The sequence below is a fragment of the Schistocerca americana genome, chromosome 11 (assembly GCF_021461395.2).
Source record: "Schistocerca americana isolate TAMUIC-IGC-003095 chromosome 11, iqSchAmer2.1, whole genome shotgun sequence".
Classification (NCBI taxonomy): Eukaryota; Metazoa; Arthropoda; class Insecta; order Orthoptera; family Acrididae; genus Schistocerca; species Schistocerca americana.
This window is the reverse complement of record NC_060129.1, coordinates 2730759-2751898: the sequence shown is the minus strand read 5'-3', so window position 1 is coordinate 2751898 and position 21140 is coordinate 2730759.

The following is a 21140-nucleotide window of genomic DNA, read 5'->3' as shown; positions in this document are numbered from 1 at the left end:
ACTGGACTCACAGGAGAGGTTCAAATCATAGAAAATTAGAGTGTCAGTCCTCTTGTACTTATGTCGGCGTGGTGCCTTTTGAATTTAATTCCGATGCATATTCTGTGTTTCATCGTCAATAAGAAGATACAAGGTATACAGTAAACCTGAAGTGAAGCATCGGAATCTGAAACTGGACTCACAGGAGAGGTTCAAATCATAGAAAGTGAGAGTCTCATTCCTCTTGTACTTAGGTCGGCATTGTGCCTTTTGTATTAAATTCGGATGCAATTTCTGTGTTTCATCGTCAACAAGAAGGTCCAAGGAATACAGTAAACCTGAAGTATAGCATCGGAATCTAAAACTGGACTCACAGGAGAGGTTCAAATCATAGAAAGTGACAGTGTCAGACCTCTTGTACTTAAGTCGGCATTGTGCCATTTGTATTAAATTCGGATGCAATTCCTGTGATTCATAGTCAATAAGAAGGTCCAAGGGATACAGTAAACCTGAAGTGAAGGATCGGAATCTAAAACTGGACTCACAAGAGAGGTTCAAAACATAGAAAGTTAGAGTGTCAGTCCTCTTGTACTTAAGTCGGCGTGGTGCCTTTTGAATTTAATTCCGATGCAACTTCTGTGTTTCATCGTCAATAAGAAGGTGGAAGGTATACAGTAAACCTGAAGTGAAGCAACGGAATCTATAACTGGACTCACAGAAGAGGTTCAAATCATAGAAAGTGAGAGTGTCAGTCCTCTTGTACTTTAGTCGCCATTGTGCCGTTTGTATTAAATTCGGATGCAATTTCTGTGTTTCATCGTCAATAAGAAGGTCCAAGGGATACAGTAAACCTGAACTATAGCTTCGGAATCTAAAACTGGACTCACAGGAGAGGTTCAAATCATAGAAAGTTAGAGTGTCAGTCCTCTTGTGCTTAAGTCGGAATTGTGCCTATTGTATTAAATTCAGATGCAAACTCTGTGATTCTTCGTCAATATGAAGGTCCAAGTGATACAGTAAACCTGAAGTGAAGCATCGGAATCTAAAACTGGAATCACAGGAGAGGTTCAAATCATAGAAAGTTTGAGTGTCAGTCCTCTTGTACTTAAGTCGGCATTGTGCCTTTTGAATTTAATTCCGATGCAATTTCTGTGTTTCATCGACAATAAGATGGTCCAAGGGATACAGTAAACCTTAAGCGAAGCATCGGAATCTAAACCTGGACTCACAGGAGAGGTTCAAATCAAAGAGAGTGAGAGTGTCAGTTCACTTTTACTTTAGTCGGCATTGTGCCTTTTGAATTTAATTCTGATGCAATTTCTGTGTTTCATCGTCAATAAGAAGGTCCAAGGGATACAGTAAACCTGAAGTGAGGTATCGGAATCTAAAACTGGACTCACAGGAGAGGTTCAAATCATAGAAAGTTAGAGTGTCAGTCCTCTTGTACTTAAGTCGGCATTGTGAAATTTGTATTAAATTCGGATGCAATTTCTGTGTTTCATCTTCAATAAGAAGGTCCAAGGGATACAGTAAACCTGAAGTGAAGCATCGGTATCTAAAACTAGACTCACAGGAGAGGTTCAAATCATAGAAAGTTAGAGTGTCAGTCCTCTTGTACTTATGTCGGGGTGGTGCCTTTTGAATTTAATTCCGATGCATATTCTGTGTTTCATCGTCAATAAGAAGGTACAAGGTATACAGTAAACCTGAAGTGAAGCATCGAAATCTGAAACTGGACTCACAGGAGAGGTTCAAATCATAGAAAGTGAGAGTCTCATTCCTCTTGTACTTAAGCCGGCATTGTGCCTTTTGTATTAAATTCGGATGCAATTTCTGTGTTTCATCGTCAACAAGAAGGTCCAAGGGATACAGTAAACCTGAAGTATAGCATCGGAATCTAAAACTGGACTCACAGGAGAGGTTCAAATCATAGAAAGTGAGAGTGTCAGACCTCTTGTACTTAAGTCGGCATTGTGCCATTTGTATTAAATTCGGATGCAATTCCTGTGATTCATTGTCAATAAGCAAGTCCAAGGGATACAGTAAACCTGAAGTGAAACATCGGAATCTAAAACTCGACTCACAGGAGAGTTTCAAATCATAGAAAGTTAGAGTGTAACGCCTCTTGTATTTAAGTCGGTATTGTGCCTTTTGGATTAAATTCGGATGCAATTTCTGTGTTTCATCGTAAATAAAAAGGTCCAAGGGATACAGTAAACCTGAAGTGAAGCATCGGAATCTAAAACTGACCTCCCAGGTGAGGTTCGAATCATAGAGAATAAGAGTGTCTGTCCTCTTGTACTTAAGTCGGCATTGTGCCATTTGTATTAAATTCGGATGCAAACTCTGTGTTTCATCGTCAATAAGAAGGTCCAAGGGATACAGTAAACCTGAAGTGAAGCATCGGAATCTAAAACTGGACTCACAGGAGAGGTTCAAAACATAGAAAGTTAGAGTGTCAGTCCTCTTGTACTTAAGTCGGCGTGGTGCCTTTTGAATTTAATTCCGATGCAACTTCTGTGTTTCATCGTCAATAAGAAGGTGGAAGGTATACAGTAAACCAGAAGTGAAGCAACGGAATCTATAACTGGACTCACAGAAGAGGTTCAAATCATAGAAAGTGAGAGTGTCAGTCCTCTTGTACTTTAGTCGCCATTGTGCCGTTTGTATTAAATTCGGATGCAATTTAAGGTCCAAGGGATACAGTAAACCTGAACTATAACATCGGAATCTAAAACTGGACTCACAGGAGAGGTTCAAATCATAGAAAGTTAGAGTGTCAGTCCTCTTGTGCTTAAGTCGGAATTGTGCCTTTTGTATTAAATTCAGATGCAAACTCTGTGTTTCTTCGTCAATATGAAGGTCCAAGTGATACAGTAATCCTGAAGTGAAGCATCGGAATCTAAAACTGGAATCACAGGAGAGGTTCAAATCATAGAAAGTTTGAGTGTCAGTCCTCTTGTACTTAAGTCGGCATTGTGCCTTTTGAATTTAATTCCGATGCAATTTCTGTGTTTCATCGACAATAGGATGGTCCAAGGGATACAGTAAACCTTAAGTGAAGCATCTGAATCTAAACCTGGACTCACAGGAGAGATTCAAATCAAAGAGAGTGAGAGTGTCAGTCCACTTTTACTGTAGTCGGCGTTGTGCCTTTTGAATTTAATTCTGATGCATATTCTGTGTTTCATCGTCAATAAGAAGGTCCAAGGGATACAGTGAACCTGAAGTGAGGTATCGGAATCTAAAACGGTACTCACAGGAGAGGTTCAAATCATACAAAGTGAGAGTGTCGGTCCTCTTGTACTTAAGTCGGCATTGTGCCATCTGTATTAAATTCGGATGCCATTTCTGTGTTTCATCGTCAATAAGAGGGTCCAAGGGATACAGTACACCTGAAGTGAAGCATCGGAATCTAAAACTGGACTCACAGGAGAGATTCAAATCATAGATATAGTGTTACTCCTCTTATACTTAAGGCGGTATTGTGCCTTTTGTATTAAATTCGGATGCAATTTCTGTGTTTCATCGTCAATAAGAATGTCCAAGGGATACAGTAAACTTGAAGTGAAGCATCGGAATCTAAAACTGGACTCACAGGAGAGGTTCAAATCATAGAAAGTGAGAGTGTCAGTCCTCTTTTACTTAAGTCGGTATTGTGTCTTTTGAATTTAATTCCGATGCAATTTCTGTGTTTCATCGTCAATAAGAAGGTCCAAGGGATACAGCAAACCTGAAGTGAAGCATCGGAATCTAAAACCGGACTCGCAGGTGAGGTTCAAATCATAGAAAGTGAGAGTGTCGGTCCTCTTGTACTTAAGTCGGCATTGTGCCATTTTTATTAAATTCGGATGCAATTCCTGTGATTCAAAGTCAATAAGAAGGTCCAAGGGATACAGTAAACCTGAAGTGAAACATCGGAATCTAAAACTGGATTCACAGGAGAGGTTAAAATTATAGAAAGTTAGAGTATCACTCCTCTTGTACTTAAGTCGGTATTGTGCCTTTTGTATTAAACTCGGATGCAATTTCTGTGTTTCATCGTCAATAAGAAGGTCCAAGGGATACAGTAAACCTGAAGAGAAGCATCGGAATCTAAAACTGGACCCACAGGAGAGGTTAAAATCATAGAAAGTTAGAGTGTCAGTCCTCATTTACTTATGTCGGCATTGTGCCATTTGTATTAAATTCGGATGCAATTTCTATGTTTCATCGTCATTAAGAAGGTCCAAGGGATACAGTAAACATGAAGATAAGCATCGGAATCTGAATTTGGCCTCACAGGAGAGGTTCAAATCATAGAAAGTGAGAGTGTCAGTCCTCTAGTACTTAAGTCGCCATTGTGCCTTTGTATTAAATTCGGATGCAATATCTGTCTTTCATCGTCAATAAGAAGGACCAAGGGATACAGTAAACCTGAAGTGAAGCATCGGAATCTAAACCTGGACTCACGGGAAAGGTTCAAATCATAGAAAGTTAGAGTGTCAGTCCTCTTGTACTTAAGTCGGCATTGTGATTTTTGAATTTAATTCCGATGCAATTTCTGTGTTTCATCGTCAATAAGAAGGTCCAAGGGATACAGTAAACCTGAAGTGAAGCATCGGAATCTAAAACTGGACTGACAGGAGAGGTTCAAATCATAGAAAGAAAGAGTGTCAGTCCTCTTGCACTTAAGTCGGCATTGCGCCTTTTGTATTAAATTCGGATGCAAACCCTGTGTTTCATCGTCAATAAGAAGGTCCAAGGGATACAGTAAACCTGAAGTGAAGCATCGGAATCTAAAACTGGACTCACAGGAGAGGTTCAAATCATAGAAAGTTAGAGTGTCAGTCCTCTTGTACTTAAGTCGGCGTGGTGCCTTTTGAATTTAATTCCATGCAACTTCTGTGTTTCATCATCAATAAGAAGGTGCAAGGTATACAGTAAACCTGAAGTGAAGCATCGGAATCTAAAACTGGACTCACAGGAGAGGTTCAAATCATAGAAAGTGAGGGTGTCAGTCCTCTTGTACTTAAGTCACCATTGTGCCTTTTGCATTAAATTCGGATTCAATTTCTGTGTTTCATCGTCAATAAGAAGGTCCAAGGGATACAGTAAACCTGAAGTAAAGCATCGGAATCTAAAACTGGACTCACAGGAGAGGTTCAAATCATAGAAAGTTACAGTGTCACTCCTCTTGTACTTAAGTCGGTATTGTGCAATTTGGATTAAATTCGGATGCATTTTCTGTGTTTCATCGTCAATAAAAATGTCCAAGGGATACAGTAAACCTGAAGTGAAGCATCGGAAACTAAAACTGGACTCACAGGAGAGGTTCAAATCATAGAAAGTTAGAGTGTCAGTCCTCTTGTACTTATGTCGGCGTGGTGCCTTTTGAATTTAATTCCGATGCAACTTCTGTGTTTCATCGTCAATTAGAAGGTGCAAGATATACAGTAAACCTGAGGTGAAGCATCGGAATCTGAAACTGGTCTCATAGGAGAGGTTCAAATCATAGAAAGTGAGAGTCTCAGTACTCTTGTACTTAAGTCGCCATTGTGCCTTTTGTATTAAAATCGGAAGCAATTTCTGTGTTTCATCATCAATAAGAAGGTCCAAGGGATACAGTAAACCTGAAGTGAAGTATCGGAATCTAAAACTGTACACACAGGAGAGGTTCAAATCATAGAAAGTGAGAGTGGCGGTCCGCTTGTACTTAAGTCGGCATTGTGCCATCTGTATTAAATTCGGATGCAATTTCTGTGATTCATCGTCAATAAGAAGTTCCAAGGGATACAGTAAACCTGAAGTGAAGCATCGGAATCTAATACTGGACTCACAGGAGAGATTCAAATCATAGAAATAGTGTCACTCCTCTTGTACTTAAGTCGGTATTCTGCCTTTTGTATTAAATTCGGATGCAATTACTGTATTTCTTCGTCAATAAGAAGGTCCAAGGGATACAGTAAACCTGAAGAGAAGCATCGGAATCTAAAACTGGACCCACAGGAGAGGTTCAAATCATAGAAAGATTGAGTGTCAGTCCTCTTGTACTTAAGTCGGCATTGTGCCTTTTGAATTTAATTCCGATGCAATTTCTGTGTATCTTCGTCAATAAGATGGTCCAAGGGATACAGTAAACCTTAAGCGAAGCATCGGAATCTACAGCTGGACTCACAGGAGAGGTTCAAATCATAGAGAGTAAGAGAGTCAGTCCTCTTTTACTTAAATCGCCATTGTGCCTTTTGTATCAAATTCGGATGCAATTTCTGTGTTTCATCGTCAATAAGAAGGTCCAAGGGATACAGTAAACCTGAAGTGAAGCATCGGAATCTAAAACTGGACTCACAGGAGAGGTTCAAATCAAGAAAGTTAGAGTGTTAGTGCTCTTGCACGTAAGTCGGCATTGTGCCCTTTGTATTAAATTCGGATGCAACTTCTGTGTTTCATCTTCAATAAGAAGGTCCAGGGGATACAGTAAACCTGAAGTGAAGCATCGGAATCTAAAACAGGACTCACAGGAGAGGTTCCAATCATAGAAAGTGAAAGTGTCAGTCCTCTTGTACTTAAGTCGGCTTTGTGACTTTTGAATTAAATTCGGATGCAATTTCTGTGATTCTCCGTCAATAAGAAGGTCCAAGGGATACAGTTAACCTGAAGTAAAGCACTGGAATCTAAAACTGGACTCGCAGGAGATGTTGAAATCATAGAAAGTGAGAGTGTCAGTCCTCTTGTACTTAAGTCGGCATTGGGCCATTTGTATTAAATTCGGATGCAATTTCTGTGTTTCATCGTCAATAAGAAGGTCCAAGGGATACAGTAAACCAGAAGTGAAGCATCGGAATCTTAAACTGGACTTACAGGAGAGGTTCAAATCATAGAAAGTGAGAGTGTCAGTCCTCTTGTACTTAAGTCGGCATTGTGCCATTTGTATTAAATTCGGATGCAACTTCTGTGTTTCATCTTCAATAAGAAGGTCCAAGGTATACAGTAAACCTGAAGTGAAGCATCGGAATCTAAAACTAGACTCACAGGAGAGGTTCAAATCATAGAAAGTTAGAGTGTCAGTCCTCTTGCACGTAAGTCGGCATTGTGCCTTTTGTATTAAATTCGGATGCAAACTCTGTGTTTCATCGTCAATACGAAGGTCCAAGGGATACAGTAAACCTGAAGTGAAGCATCGGAATCTAAAACTGGACTCACAGGAGAGGTTCAAAACACAGAAAGTTAGAGTGTCAGTCCTGTTGTACTTAAGTCGGCGTGGTGCCTTTTGAATTTAATTCCGATGCATCTTCTGTGTTTCATCGTCAATAAGAAGGTGCAAGGTATACAGTAAACCTTAAGTGAAGCACCGGAATCTAAATCTGGGCTCACAGGAGAGTTTCAAATCATAGAAAGTGAGAGTGTCAGTCCTCTTGTACTTTAGTCGCCATTGTGCCGTTTGTATTGAAGTCGGATGCAATTTCTGTGTTTCATCGTCAATAAGAAGGTCCAAGGGATACAGTAAACCTGAAGTATAGCATCGGAATCTAAAACTGGACTCACAGGAGAGGTTCAAATCACAGAAAGTTAGAGTGTCAGTCCTCTTGTAGTTAAGTCGGCATTGTGCCTTTTGAATTTAATTCCGATGCAATTTCTGTGTATCATCGTCAATAAGATGGTCCAAGGGATACAGTAAACCTTAAGCGAAGCATCGGAATCTAACACTGGACTCACAGGAGAGGTTCAAATCATAGAAAGTGAGAGTGTCTGTCCTCTTTTACATAAGTCGGCATTGTGCCTTTTGAATTTAATTCCGAAGCAATTTCTGTGTTTCATCGTCAATAAAAAGGTCCAAGGGATACAGTAAACCTGAAGTGAAGGATCGGAATCTAAAACTGTACTCACAGGAGAGGTTCAAATCATAGAAAGTGAGAGTGTCAGTCCTCTTGTACTTATGTCGGCATTGTGATTTTTGAATTTAATTCCGATGCAATTTTTGTGTTTCATCGTCAATACGAAGGTCCAAGGGATACAGTAAACCTGAAGTGAAGCATCGGAATCTAAATCTGTACTCACAGGAGAGATTCAAATCATAGATATAGTGTCACTCCTCTTGTACTTAAGTCGCCATTGTGCCTTTTGGATTAAATTCGGATGCAATTTCTGTGTTTCATCGTCAATAAAAAGGTCCAAGGGATACAGTAAACCTGAAGTGAAGCATCGGAATCTGAAACTGGATTCACAGGAGAGGTTCAAATCATAGAAAGTTAGAGTGTCAGTCCTCTTGTACTTATGTCGGCGTGGTGCCTTTTGAATTTAATTCCGATGCATATTCTGTGTTTCATCGTCAATAAGAAGGTACAAGGTATAGAGTAAACCTGAAGTGAAGCATCGGAATCTGAAACTGGACTCTCAGGAGAGGTTCAAATCATACAAAGTGAGAGTCTCATTCCTCTTGTACTTAAGTCGGCATTGTGCCTTTTGTATTAAATTCGGATGCAATTTCTGTGTTTCATCGTCAACAAGAAGGTCCAAGGTATACAGTAAACCTGAAGTGAAGCATCGGAATCTGAAACTGGACTCACAGGAGAGGTTCAAATCATAGAAAGTGAGAGTCTCATTCCTCTTGTACTTAAGTCGGCATTGTGCCTTTTGTATTAAATTCGGATGCAATTTCTTTGTTTCATCGTCAACAAGAAGGTCCAAGGGATACAGTAAACCTGAAGTATAGGATCGGAATCTAAAACTGGACTGACAGGAGAGGTTCAAATCATAGAAAGTGAGAGTGTCAGACCTCTTGTACTTAAGTCGGCATTGTGCCTTTTGTATCAAATTCGGATGCAATTTCTGTGTTTCATCGTCAATAAGAAGGTCCAAGCGATACAGTAAACCTGAAGTAACGCATCGGAATCTAAAACTGGACTCACAGGAGAGGTTCAAATCATAGAAAGTTAGAGTGTCAGTCATCTTGTACTTAAGTCGGCATTGTGATTTTTGAATTTGATTCCGATGCAATTTCTGTGTTTCATCGTCAATAAGAAGGTCCAAGGGATACAGTAAACCTGAAGTGAAGCATCGGAATCTAAAACTGGACTGACAGGAGAGGTTCAAATCATAGAAAGTTAGAGTGTTAGTCCTCTTGCACTTAAGGCGGCATTGTGCCATTTGTATTAAATTCGGATGCAACTTCTGTGATTCTTCGTCAATAAGAAGGTCCAAGGGATACAGTTAACCTGAAGTAAAGCACCGGAATCTAAAACTGGAATCGCAGGAGATGTTCAAATCATAGAAAGTGAGAGTGTCGGTCCTCTTGTACTTAAGTCGGCATTGGGCCATTTGTATTAAATTCGGATGCAATTTCTGTGTTTCATCGTCAATAAGAAGGTCCAAGGGATTCAGTAAACCTGAAGTAAAGCATCGGAATCTAAAACTGGACTCACAGGAGAGGTTCAAATCATAGAAAGTGAGAGTGTCAGTCCTCTTGTACTTAAGTCGGCATTGTGCCATTTGTATTAAATTCGGATGCAACTTCTGTGTTTCATCTTCAATAAGAAGGTCCAAGGGATACAGTAAACCTGAAGTGAAGCATCGGAATCTAAAACTAGACTCACAGGAGAGGTTCAAATCATAGAAAGTTAGAGTGTTAGTCCTCTTGCACGTAAGTCGGCATTGTGCCTTTTGTATTAAATTCGGATGCAAACTCTGTGTTCCATCGTCAATACGAAGGTCCAAGGGATACAGTAAACCTGAAGTGTAGCATCGGAATCTAAAACTGGACTCACAGGAGAGGTTCAAAACATAGAAAGTTAGAGTGTCAGTCCTGTTGTACTTAAGTCGGCGTGGTGCCTTTTGAATTTAATTCCGATGCAACTTCTGTGTTTCATCGTCAATAAGAAGGTGCAAGGTATACAGTAAACCTGAAGTGAAGCACCGGAATCTATATCTGGGCTCACAGGAGGGTTTCAAATCATAGAAAGTGAGAGTGTCAGTCCTCTTATTTTTTAGTCGCCATTGTGCCGTTTGTATTAAATTCGGATGCAATTTCTGTGTTTCATCGTCAATAAGAAGGTCCAAGGGATAAAGTAAACCTGAAGTATAGCATCGGAATCCAAAACTGGACTCACAGGAGAGGTTCAAATCACAGAAAGTTAGAGTGTCAGTCCTCTTGTAGTTAAGTCGGCATTGTGCCTTTTGAATTTAATTCCGATGCAATTTCTGTGTATCATCGTCAATAAGATGGTCCAAGGGATACAGTAAACCTTAAGCGAAGCATCGGAATCTAAAACTGGACTCACAGGAGAGGTTCAAATCATAGAAAGTGAGAGTGTCGGTCCTCTTGTACTTAAGTCGGCATTGTGCCATCTGTATTAAATTCGGATGCAATTTCTGTGTTTCATCGTCAATAAGAAGGTCCAAGGGATAAAGTAAACCTGAAGTGAAGCATCGGAATCTAAATCTGGACTCACAGGAGAGATTCAAATCATAGATATAGTGTCACTCCTCTTGTACTTAAGTCGCCATTGTGCCTTTTGTATTAAATTCTGATGCAATTTCTGCGTTTCATCGTCAATAAGAAGGTCCAGGGGATACAGTAAACCTGAAGTAAGGCATCGGAATCTAAAACTGGACTCACAGGAGAGGTTAAAATCATAGAAAGTTAGAGTGTCACTCCTCTCGAAATTAAGTCGGTATTGTGCCTTTTGGATTAAATTCGGATGCAATTTCTGTGTTTCATCGTCAATAAAAATGTTCAAGGGATACAGTAAACCTGAAGTGAAGCATTGGAATCTAAAACTGGACTCACAGGAGAGGTTCAAATCATAGAAAGTTAGAGTGTCAGTCCTCTAGTACTTATGTCGGCGTGGTGCCTTTTGAATTTAATTCCGATGCATATTCTGTGTTTCATCGTCAATAAGAAGATACAAGGTATACAGTAAACCTGAAGTGAAGCATCGGAATCTGAAACTGGACTCACAGGAGAGGTTCAAATCATAGAAAGTGAGAGTCTCATTCCTCTTGTACTTAAGTCGGCATTGTGCCTTTTGTATTAAATTCGGATGCAATTTCAGTGTTTCATCGTGAACAAGAAGGTCCAAGGGATACAGTAAACCTGAAGTATAGCATCGGAATCTAAAACTGGACTCACAGGAGAGGTTCAAATCATAGAAAGTGACAGTGTCAGACCTCTTGTACTTAAGTCGGCATTGTGCCATTTGTATTAAATTCGGATGCAATTCCTGTGATTCATAGTCAATAAGAAGGTCCAAGGGATACAGTAAACCTGAAGTGAATCATCGGAATCTAAAACTGGACTCACAGGAGAGTTTCAAATCATAGAAAGTTAGATTGTCACTCCTCTTGTACTTAAGTCGGTATTGTGCCTTTTGGATTAAATTCGGATGCAATTTCTGTGTTTCATCGTCACTAAAAAGGTCCAAGGGATACAGTAAACCTGAAGTGAAGCATCGGAATCTAAAACTGACCTCCCAGGTGAGGTTCGAATCATGGAGAATAGGAGTGTCTGTACTCTTGTACTTAAGTAGGCATTGTGCCATTTGTATTAAATTCGGATGCAATTTCTGTGTTTCATCGTCGATAAGAAGGTCCAAGGGATACAGTAACCCTGAAGTGAAGCATGGGAATTTAAATCTGGACTCACAGGAGAGGTTCAAATCATAGAAAGTTAGAGTGTCAGTCCTCTTGTACTTAAGTCGGCATTGTGCCATTTGTATTAAATTCGGATGCAATTTCTGTGTTTCATCGTCAATAAGAGGGTCCAAGGGATACAGTAAACCTGAAGTGAAGCATCGGAATCTAAAACTGGACTCACAGGAGAGATTCAAATCATAGATATAGTGTCACTCCTCTTATACTTAAGTCGGTAATGTGCCTTTTGTATTAAATTCGGATGCAATTTCTGTGTTTCATCGTCAATAAGAAGGTCCAAGGGATACAGTAAACCTGAAGTGAAGCATCTGAGTCTAAAACTGGACTCACAGGAGAGGTTCAAATCATAGAAAGTGAGAGTGTCAGTCCTCTTGTACTTAAATCGGCATTGTGCCATTTGTATTAAATTCGGATGCCCTTTCTGTGTTTCATCTTCAATATCCAAGGGATACAGTAAACCTGAAGTGAAGCATCGGAATCTAAAACTGGACTCACAGGAGTGGTTCCAATCATAGAAAGTGAGAGTGTCAGTCCTCTTGTATTTACGTCGGCATTGTGACTTTTGTATTAAAATCGGATGCAATTTCTGTGATTCTTCGTCAATAAGAAGGTCCAAGGGATACAGTAAACCTGAAGTGAAGCATCAGAATCTAAAACTGGACTCACAGGGGATGTTCAAATCATAGAGAGTTAGAGTGTCTCTCCTCTTGTACTTAAGTCGCTATTGTGCCTTTTGTATTACATTCGGATGCTATTTCTGTGTTTCCTCGTCAATAAGAAGGTCCAAGGGATACAGTAAACCTGAAGTGAAGCATTAGAAGTTAAAACTGGACTCACAGGAGAGGTTAAAATCATAGAAAATGAGAGTGTTAGTCCTCTTTTACTTAAGTCGGCATTGTGCGTTTCGAATTTAATTCCGTTGCAATATCTGTGTTTCATCGTCAATAAGAAGGTCCAAGGAATGCAGTAAACCTGAAGTGAAGCATCGGAATCTAAAACTGGACTATCAGGAGAGGTTCAAATCAACAAATGTGAGAGTGTCAGTCGCCTTGAACTTAAGTCGGCATTGTGCCATTTGTATTAAATTCGTGTGCAATTTCTGTGTTTCATCGTCAATAAGAAGGTCCAAGGGATACAGTAAACCTGAAGTGAAGCATCGGAATCTAAAACTGGACTCACAGGAAAGGTTCAAATCATAGAAAGTGAAAGTGTAGGTCCTCTTGTACTTATGCCGCCATTGTGCCTTTTGAATTTAATTCGGATGCAATTTCTGTGTTTCATCGTCAATAAGAAGGTCCAAGGGATACAGTAAACCTGAAGTGAAGCATCGGAATCTAAAACTGGACTCACACGAGAGGTTTCTATCATAGAAAGTTAGAGTGTCAGTCCTCTTGTACTTAAGTCGGCATTGTGCCCTTTGTATTAAATTCGAATGCAACTTCTGCGTTTCATCGTCAATAAGAAGGTCCAAGGGATACAGTAAAACCTGAAGTGAAGCATCGGAATCTAAAACTGGACTCACAGGAGAGGTTCAAATCATAGATAGTTAGAGTGTCACTCCTCTTGTACTCAAGTCGGTATCGTGCCTTTTGTATTAAATTCGCATGCAATTTCTGTGTTTCATCGTCAGTTAGAAGGTCCAAGGGATACAGTAAACCTGAAGAGAAGCATCGGAATCTAAAACTGGACTCACAGGAGAGGTTCAAAACATAGAAAGTTAGCGTGTCGGTCCTCTTCTACTTAAGTCAGCATTGTGCCTTTTGTATTAAATTCCGATGCAATTTCTATGTTTCATTGTCCATAAGAAGGTGCAAGGTATACAATACACCTGAAGTGAAGGATCGAAATCTAAAACCGGACTCACAGGAGAGGTTCAAATCATAGAAAGTGAGAGTGTCAGTCCTCTTGTACTTAAGTCGGCATTGTGCCATTTGTATTAAATTCGGATGCAATTCCTGTGAATCAAAGTCAATAAGAAGGTCCAAGGGATACAGTAAACCTGAATCGAAACATCCGAATCTAAAACTGGACTCACAGGAGCGGTTCAAATCATAGAAAGTGAGAGTGTCACTGCTCTTGTACTTAAGTCGGTATTGTGCCTTTTTTATTAAATTCTGATGCAATTTCTGTGTTTCATCGTCAATAAGAAGGTCCAAGGGATTCAGTAAACCTGAAGTGAAACATCGGAATCTAAAACTGGACTCACAGGAGAGGTTCAAATCATAGAAATTTAGAGTGTCAGTCCTCTTTTACTTATGTCGTCATTGTGCCATTTGTATTAAATTCGGATGCAATTTCTATGTTTCATCGTCAATAAGAAGGTCCAAGGGATATAGTAAACATGAAGTGAAGCATCGGAATCTAAAACTGTACTCAAAGGAGAGGTTCAAATCATAGAAAGTTAGAGTGTCAGTCCTCTTGTACTTAAGTCGGCATTGTGCATTTTGAACTTAATTCCGATGCAATCTCTGTGTTTCATCGTCAATAAGAAGGTGCAAGGTATACAGTAAACCTGAAGTGAAGCATCGGAATCTGAAAGTGGACTCACAGGAGAGGTTCAAATCATAGAAAGTGAGAGTGTCATTCCTCTTTTACTTAAGCAGCATTGTGCGTTTTGAATTTAATTCCGATGCAATTTCTGTGTTTCATCGTCAATATGAAGGTCCCAGGGATACAGTTCACTTGAAGTGAGACATCGGAATCTAAAACTAGACTGACAGGAGAGGTTCAAATCATAGAAAGTGAGAGTGTCAGTCCTCTTGTACTTAAGTCGGCATTGTGCCATTTGTAGTAAATTCGGGTGCAATTTCTGTGTTTCATCGTCAATAAGAAGGTCCAAGGGATACGGTAAACCTGAAGTGAAGCATCGGAATCTAAAACTGGACTAACAGGAAAGGTTTAAATCATAGAAAGTGAGAGTGTCAGTCCTCTTGTACTTAAGTCTGCATTGTGGCATTTGTATTACATTCGGATGCAATTTCTGTGTTTCATCGTCAATAAGAAGGTCCAAGGGATACAGTAAACCTGAAGTGAAGCATCGGAATCAAAAACTGGACTCACAGGAGAGATTTAAATCATAGAAAGTGAGAGTGTCAGTCCTCTTTTACTTAAGTCGGCATTGTGCAATTTGAATTTAATTCCGATGCAATTTCTGTGTTTCATCGTCAATAAGAAGGTCCAAGGGATACAGCAAACCTGAAGTGAAGCATCGGAATCTAAAAGTGGACTCGCAGGAGAGGTTCAAATCAGAGAAAGTGAGAGTGTCAGTCCTCTTGTACTTAAGTCGGCATCGTGCCATTTGTATTAAATTCGGATGCAATTTCTGTGTTTCATCGTCAATAAGAAGGTCCAAGGGATACAGTAAACCTGAAGTGAAGCAACGTAATCTAAAACTGGGCTCACAGGAGATATCTAAATCATAGAAAGTGAGAGTGTCAGTCCTCTTTTACTTAAGTCGGCATTGTGCCTTTTGAATTTAATTCCGATGCAATTTCTGTGTTTCATCGTCAATAAGAAGGTCCAAGGGATACAGCAAACCTGAAGTGAAGCATCTGAATCTAAAACTGGACTCGCAGGAGAGGTTCAAATCAGAGAAAGTGAGAGTGTCGGTCCTCTTGTACTTAAGTCGGCATTGTGCCATTTGTATTAAGTTCGGATGCAATTTCTGTGTTTCATCGTCAATAAGAAGGTCCAAGGGATACAGTGAACCTGATGTGAAGCATCGGAATCTAAGACTGGACTCACAGGAGAGGTTCAAATCATAGAAAGTTAGAGTGTCAGTCCTCTTGTACTTACGTCGGCATTGTGCCTTTTTATTAATTTCTGATGCAAACTCTGTGTTTCATCGTCAATAAGAAGGTCGAAGGGATACAGTAAACCTGAAGTGAAGCATCGGAATCTAAAACTGGACTCACAGGAGAGGTTCAAAAATTAGAAAATTATAGTGTCAGTCCTCTTGTACTTAAGTTTGCATTGTGCCATTTGTATTAAATTCGGATGCAAACTCTGTGTTTCATCTTAAATAAGAAGGTCCAAGGGATACAGTAAACTTGAAGTGAAGCATGGGAATCTAAAACTGGACTCACAGGAGAGGTTCAAATCATAGAATGTTAGAGTGTCAGTCATCTTGTACTTAAGTCGGCATTGTGATTTTTGAATTTAATTCAGATGCAATTTCTGTGTTTCATCGTCAATAAGAAGGTCCAAGGGATACAGTAAACCTGAAGTTAAGCATCGGAATCTAAAACTGGACTCACAGGAGAGTTTCAAATCATAGAAAGTTAGAGTATCAGTCCTCTTTTACTTAAGTCGGCATTGTGCGTTTTGAATTTAATTCCGATGCAATTTCTGTGTTTCATCGTCAATAAGAAGGTCCAAGGGATACAGTAAACCTGAAGTGAAGCATCGGAATCTAAAACTGGACTCACAGGAGAGGTTCAAATCATAGAAAGTGAGAGTGTCAGTCCTCTTGTACTTAAGTCGGCATTGTGCCATTTGTATTAAATTCGGGTGCAATTTCTGTGTTTCATCATCAATAAGAAGGTCCAAGGGATACAGTAAACCTGAAGTGAAGCATCGGAATCAAAAACTGGACTCACAGGAGAGATTCAAATCATAGAAAGTTAGAGTGTCACTCCTCTTGTACTTGAGTCGGTATTGTGCCTTTTGTATTAATTTCGGGTGCAATTTCTATGTTTCATCGTCAATAAGGAGGTCCAAGGGATACAGTGAACCTAAAGTGAAGCATCGGAATCTAAAACTGGACTCACAGGAGAGTTCAAATCATAGAAAGTTAGAATGTCAGTCCTCTTGTACTTAAGTCGGCATTGTGGCTTTTGTATTAAATTCGGATTCAATTTATGTGTTTCATCGTCAATAAGAAGGTGCAAAGTATACAGTAAACCTGAAGTGAAGCATCGGAAACTAAAACTGGACTCACAGGAGAGGTTCAAATCATAGAAAGTGAGAGTGTCAGTACTCTTGTACTTGAGTCGGCATTGTAGCATTTGTATTAAATTCGGATGCAATTTCTATGTTTCATTGTCAATAAGAGGGTCCAAGCGATACAGTAAACCTGAAGTATAGCATCGGAATCTAAAACTGGACTCACAGGAGAGGTTCAAATCATAGGAAGTGAGACTGTCAGTCCTCTTGTACTTAAGTCGGCATTGTGCCATTTGTATTAAATTCTGATGCAACTTCTGTGTTTCATCTTCAATAAGAATGTCCAAGGGATACAGTAAACCTGAAGTGAAGCATCGGAATCGAAAACTGGACTCACAGGAGAGGTTCCAATCATAGAAAGTGAGAGTGTCAGTCCTATTGTACTTAAGTCGGCTTTGTGCCATTTGTATTAAATTCGGATTCAATTTCTGTGATTCTTCGTTAATAAGAGGGTTTAAGGGATACAGTAAACCTGAAGTGAAGCATCAGAATCTAAAACTGGACTCACAGGAGAGGTTCAAATCATAGAGAGTTAGAGAGTCACTCCTCTTGTACCAAGTTGGTATTGTGTCATTTGTATTAAATTCGGATGCAATTTCTGTGTTTCATCGTCAATAAGAAGTTCCAAGAGATACAGTAAACCTGAAGTGAAGCATCGGAATCTAAAACTGGACTCACAGCAGAGGTTCAAATCATAGAAAGTTAGAGTGTCAGTCCTCTTGGACTTAAGTCGGCATTGTGCCTTTTGAAATTAATTCCGATGCAATTTCTGTGTTTCATCGTCAATAAGAAGGTACAAGGTATACAGTTAACCTGAAGTGAAGCATCGGAATCTGAAACTGGACTCACTGGAAAGGTTCAAATCATAGAAAGTGAGAGTTTCAGTCCTCTTGTACTTAAGTCGCCATTGTGCCTTTTGTATTAAATTCGGATGCAGTATCTGTGTTTCATCGTCAATAAGAAGGTCCAAGGGATACAGTAAACCTGAAGTGAAGCATCGGAATCTAAAACTGGACTCACAGGTGAGGTTCAAATCATAGAAAGTTGGAGTGTCAGTCCACTTGTACTTAAGTCGGCATTGTGCCTTTTGTATTAAATTCGGATGAATACTCTGTGTTTCATCTTCAAATAAGAAGCTCCAAGGGATACAGTAAACCTGAAGTGAAGCATGGGAATCTAAAACTGGACTCACTGGAGAGGATCAAATCATAGAATGTTAGAGTGTCAGTCCTCTTGTACTTAAGTCGGCATAGTGATTTTTGAATATCATTCAGATGCTATTTCTGTGTTTCATCGTCAATAAGAAGGTCCAAGGAATACAGTAAACCTGAAATTAAGCATCGGAATCTAAAACTGGACTCACAGGAGAGGTTCCAATCATTGAAAGTTAGAGTGTCAGTCCTCTTTTACTTAAGTCGGCATTGTGCGTTATGAATTTAATTCCGATGCAATTTCTGTATTCCATCGTCAATAAGAAGGTCCAAGGGATACAGTAAACCTGAAGTTAAGCATCGGAATCGAAAACTGGACTCACAGGAGAGGTTCCAATCATAGAAAGTGAGAGTGTCAGTCCTATTGTACTTAAGTCGGCTTTGTGCCATTTGTATTAAATTCGGATTCAATTTCTGTGATTCTTCGTTAATAAGAGGGTTTAAGGGATACAGTAAACCTGAAGTGAAGCATCGGAATCTAAAACTAGACTCACAGGAGACGTTCAAATCATAGAAAGTGAGAGTGTCAGTCCTCTTGTAATTAAGTCAGCTTTGTGCCATTTGTATTAAATTCGGGTGCAATTTCTGTGTTTCATCATCAATAAGAAGGCCCAAGGGATACAGTAAACCTGAAGTGAAGCATCGGAATCTAAAACTTGACTCACAGGAGTGGTTCAAATCATAGAAAGTGAGAGTGTCAGTCCTCTTGCACTTAAGTCGCCATTGTGCCTTTTGTATTAAATTCGGATGCAATTTCTGTGTTTCATCGTCAATAAGAAGGTCCAAGAGATACAGTAAACCTGAAGTGAAGCATCGGAATCTAAAACTGGACTCACAGCAGAGGTTCAAATCATAGAAAGTTAGAGTGTCAGTCCTCTTGTACGTAGGTCGGCATTGTGCTTTTTGAAATTAATTCCGATGCAATTTCTGTGTTTCATCGTCAATAAGAAGGTACAAGGTATACAGTTAACCTGAAGTGAAGCATCGGAATCTGAAACTGGACTCACAGGAAAGGTTCAAATCATAGAAAGTGAGAGTGTCAGTCCTCTTGTACTTAAGTCAGCTTTGTGCCATTTGTATTAAATTCGGGTGCAATTTCTGTGTTTCATCATCAATAAGAAGGTCCAAGGGATACAGTAAACCTGAAGTGAAGCATCGGAATCGAAAACTGGACTCACAGGAGAGGTTCCAATCATAGAAAGTGAGAGTGTCAGTCCTATTGTACTTAAGTCGGCTTTGTGCCATTTGTATTAAATTCGGATTCAATTTCTGTGATTCTTCGTTAATTAGAGGGTTTAAGGGATACAGTAAACCTGAAGTGAAGCATCGGAATTTAAAACTAGACTCACAGGAGACGTTCAAATCATAGAAAGTGAGAGTGTCAGTCCTCTTGTAATTAAGTCAGCTTTGTGCCATTTGTATTAAATTCGGGTGCAATTTCTGTGTTTCATCATCAATAAGAAGGCCCAAGGGATACAGTAAACCTGAAGTGAAGCATCGGAATCTAAAACTTGACTCACAGGAGTGGTTCAAATCATAGAAAGTGAGAGTGTCAGTCCTCTTGTAGTTAAGTCGCCATTGTGCCTTTTGTATTAAATTCGGATGCAATTTCTGTGTTTCATCGTCAATAAGAAGGTCCAAGAGATACAGTAAACCTGAAGTGAAGCATCGGAATCTAAAACTGGACTCACAGCAGAGGTTCAAATCATAGAAAGTTAGAGTGTCAGTCCTCTTGTACGTAGGTCGGCATTGTGCTTTTTGAAATTAATTCCGATGCAATTTCTGTGTTTCATCGTCAATAAGAAGGTACAAGGTATACAGTTAACCTGAAGTGAAGCATCGGAATCTGAAACTGGACTCACAGGAAAGGTTCAAATCATAGAAAGTGAGAGTGTCAGTCCTCTTGTACTTAAGTCAGCTTTGTGCCATTTGTATTAAATTCGGGTGCAATTTCTGTGTTTCATCATCAATAAGAAGGTCCAAGGGATACAGTAAACCTGAAGTGAAGCATCGGAATCTAAAACTTGACTCACAGGAGTGGTTCAAATCATAGAAAGTGAGAGTGTCAGTCCTCTTGTACTTAAGTCGCCATTGTGCCTTTTGTATTAAATTCGGATGCAATTTCTGTGTTTCATCGTCAATAAGAAGGTCCAAGGGATACAGTGAACCTGATGTGAAGCATCGGAATCTAAAACTGGACTCACAGGAGAGGTTCAAATCATAGAAAGTTAGAGTGTCAGTCATCTTGTACTTACGTCGGCATTGTGCCTTTTTATTAATTTCTGATGCAAACTCTGTGTTTCATCGTCAATAAGAAGGTCGAAGGGATACAGTAAACCTGAAGTGTAGCATCGGAATATAAAACTGGACTCACCGGAGAGGTTCAAAAATTAGAAAATTATAGTGTCAGTCCTCTTTTACTTAAGTTGGCATTGTGCCATTTGTATTAAATTCGGATGCAAACTCTGTGTTTCATCCTAAATAAGAAGGTCCAAGGGATACAGTAAACTTGAAGTGAAGCATCGGAATCTAAAACTGGACTCACAGGAGAGGTTCAAATCATAGAATGTTAGAGTGTCAGTCATCTTGTACTTAAGTCGGCATTGTGATTTTTGAATTTAATTCAGATGCAATTTCTGTGTTTCATCGTCAATAAGAAGGTCCAAGGGATACAGTAAACCTGAAGTTAAGCATCGGAATCTAAAACTGGACTCACAGGAGAGTTTCAAATCATAGAAAGTTAGAGTATCAGTCCTCTTTTACTTAAGTCGGCATTGTGCGTTTTGAAATTAATTTCGATGCAATTTCTGTGTTTCATCGTCAATAAGAAGGTCCAAGGGATACAGTAAACCTGAAGAGAAGCATCGGAATCTAAAACTGGACTCACAGGAGAGGTTCAAATCATAGAAAGTGAGAGTGTCAGTCCTCTTGTACTTAAGTCGGCATTGTGCCATTTGTATTAAATTCGGGTGCAATTTCTGTGTTTCATCATCAATAAGAAGGTCCAAGGGATACAGTAAACCTGAAGTGAAGCATCGGAATCAAAAACTGGACTCACAGGAGAGACTCAAATCATAGAAAGTTAGAGTGTCACTCCTCTTGTACTAGAGTCGGTATTGTGCCTTTTGTATTAATTTCGGGTGCAATTTCTATGTTTCATCGTCAATAAGAAGGTCCAAGGGATACAGTGAACCTAAAGTGAAGCATCGGAATCTAAAACTGGACTCACAGGAGACTTCAAATCATAGAAAGTTAGAATGTCAGTCCTCTTGTACTTAAGTCGGCATTGTGGCTTTTGTATTAAATTCGGATTCAATTTCTGTGTTTCATCGTCAATAAGAAGGTGCAAGGTATACAGTAAACCTGAAGTGAAGCATC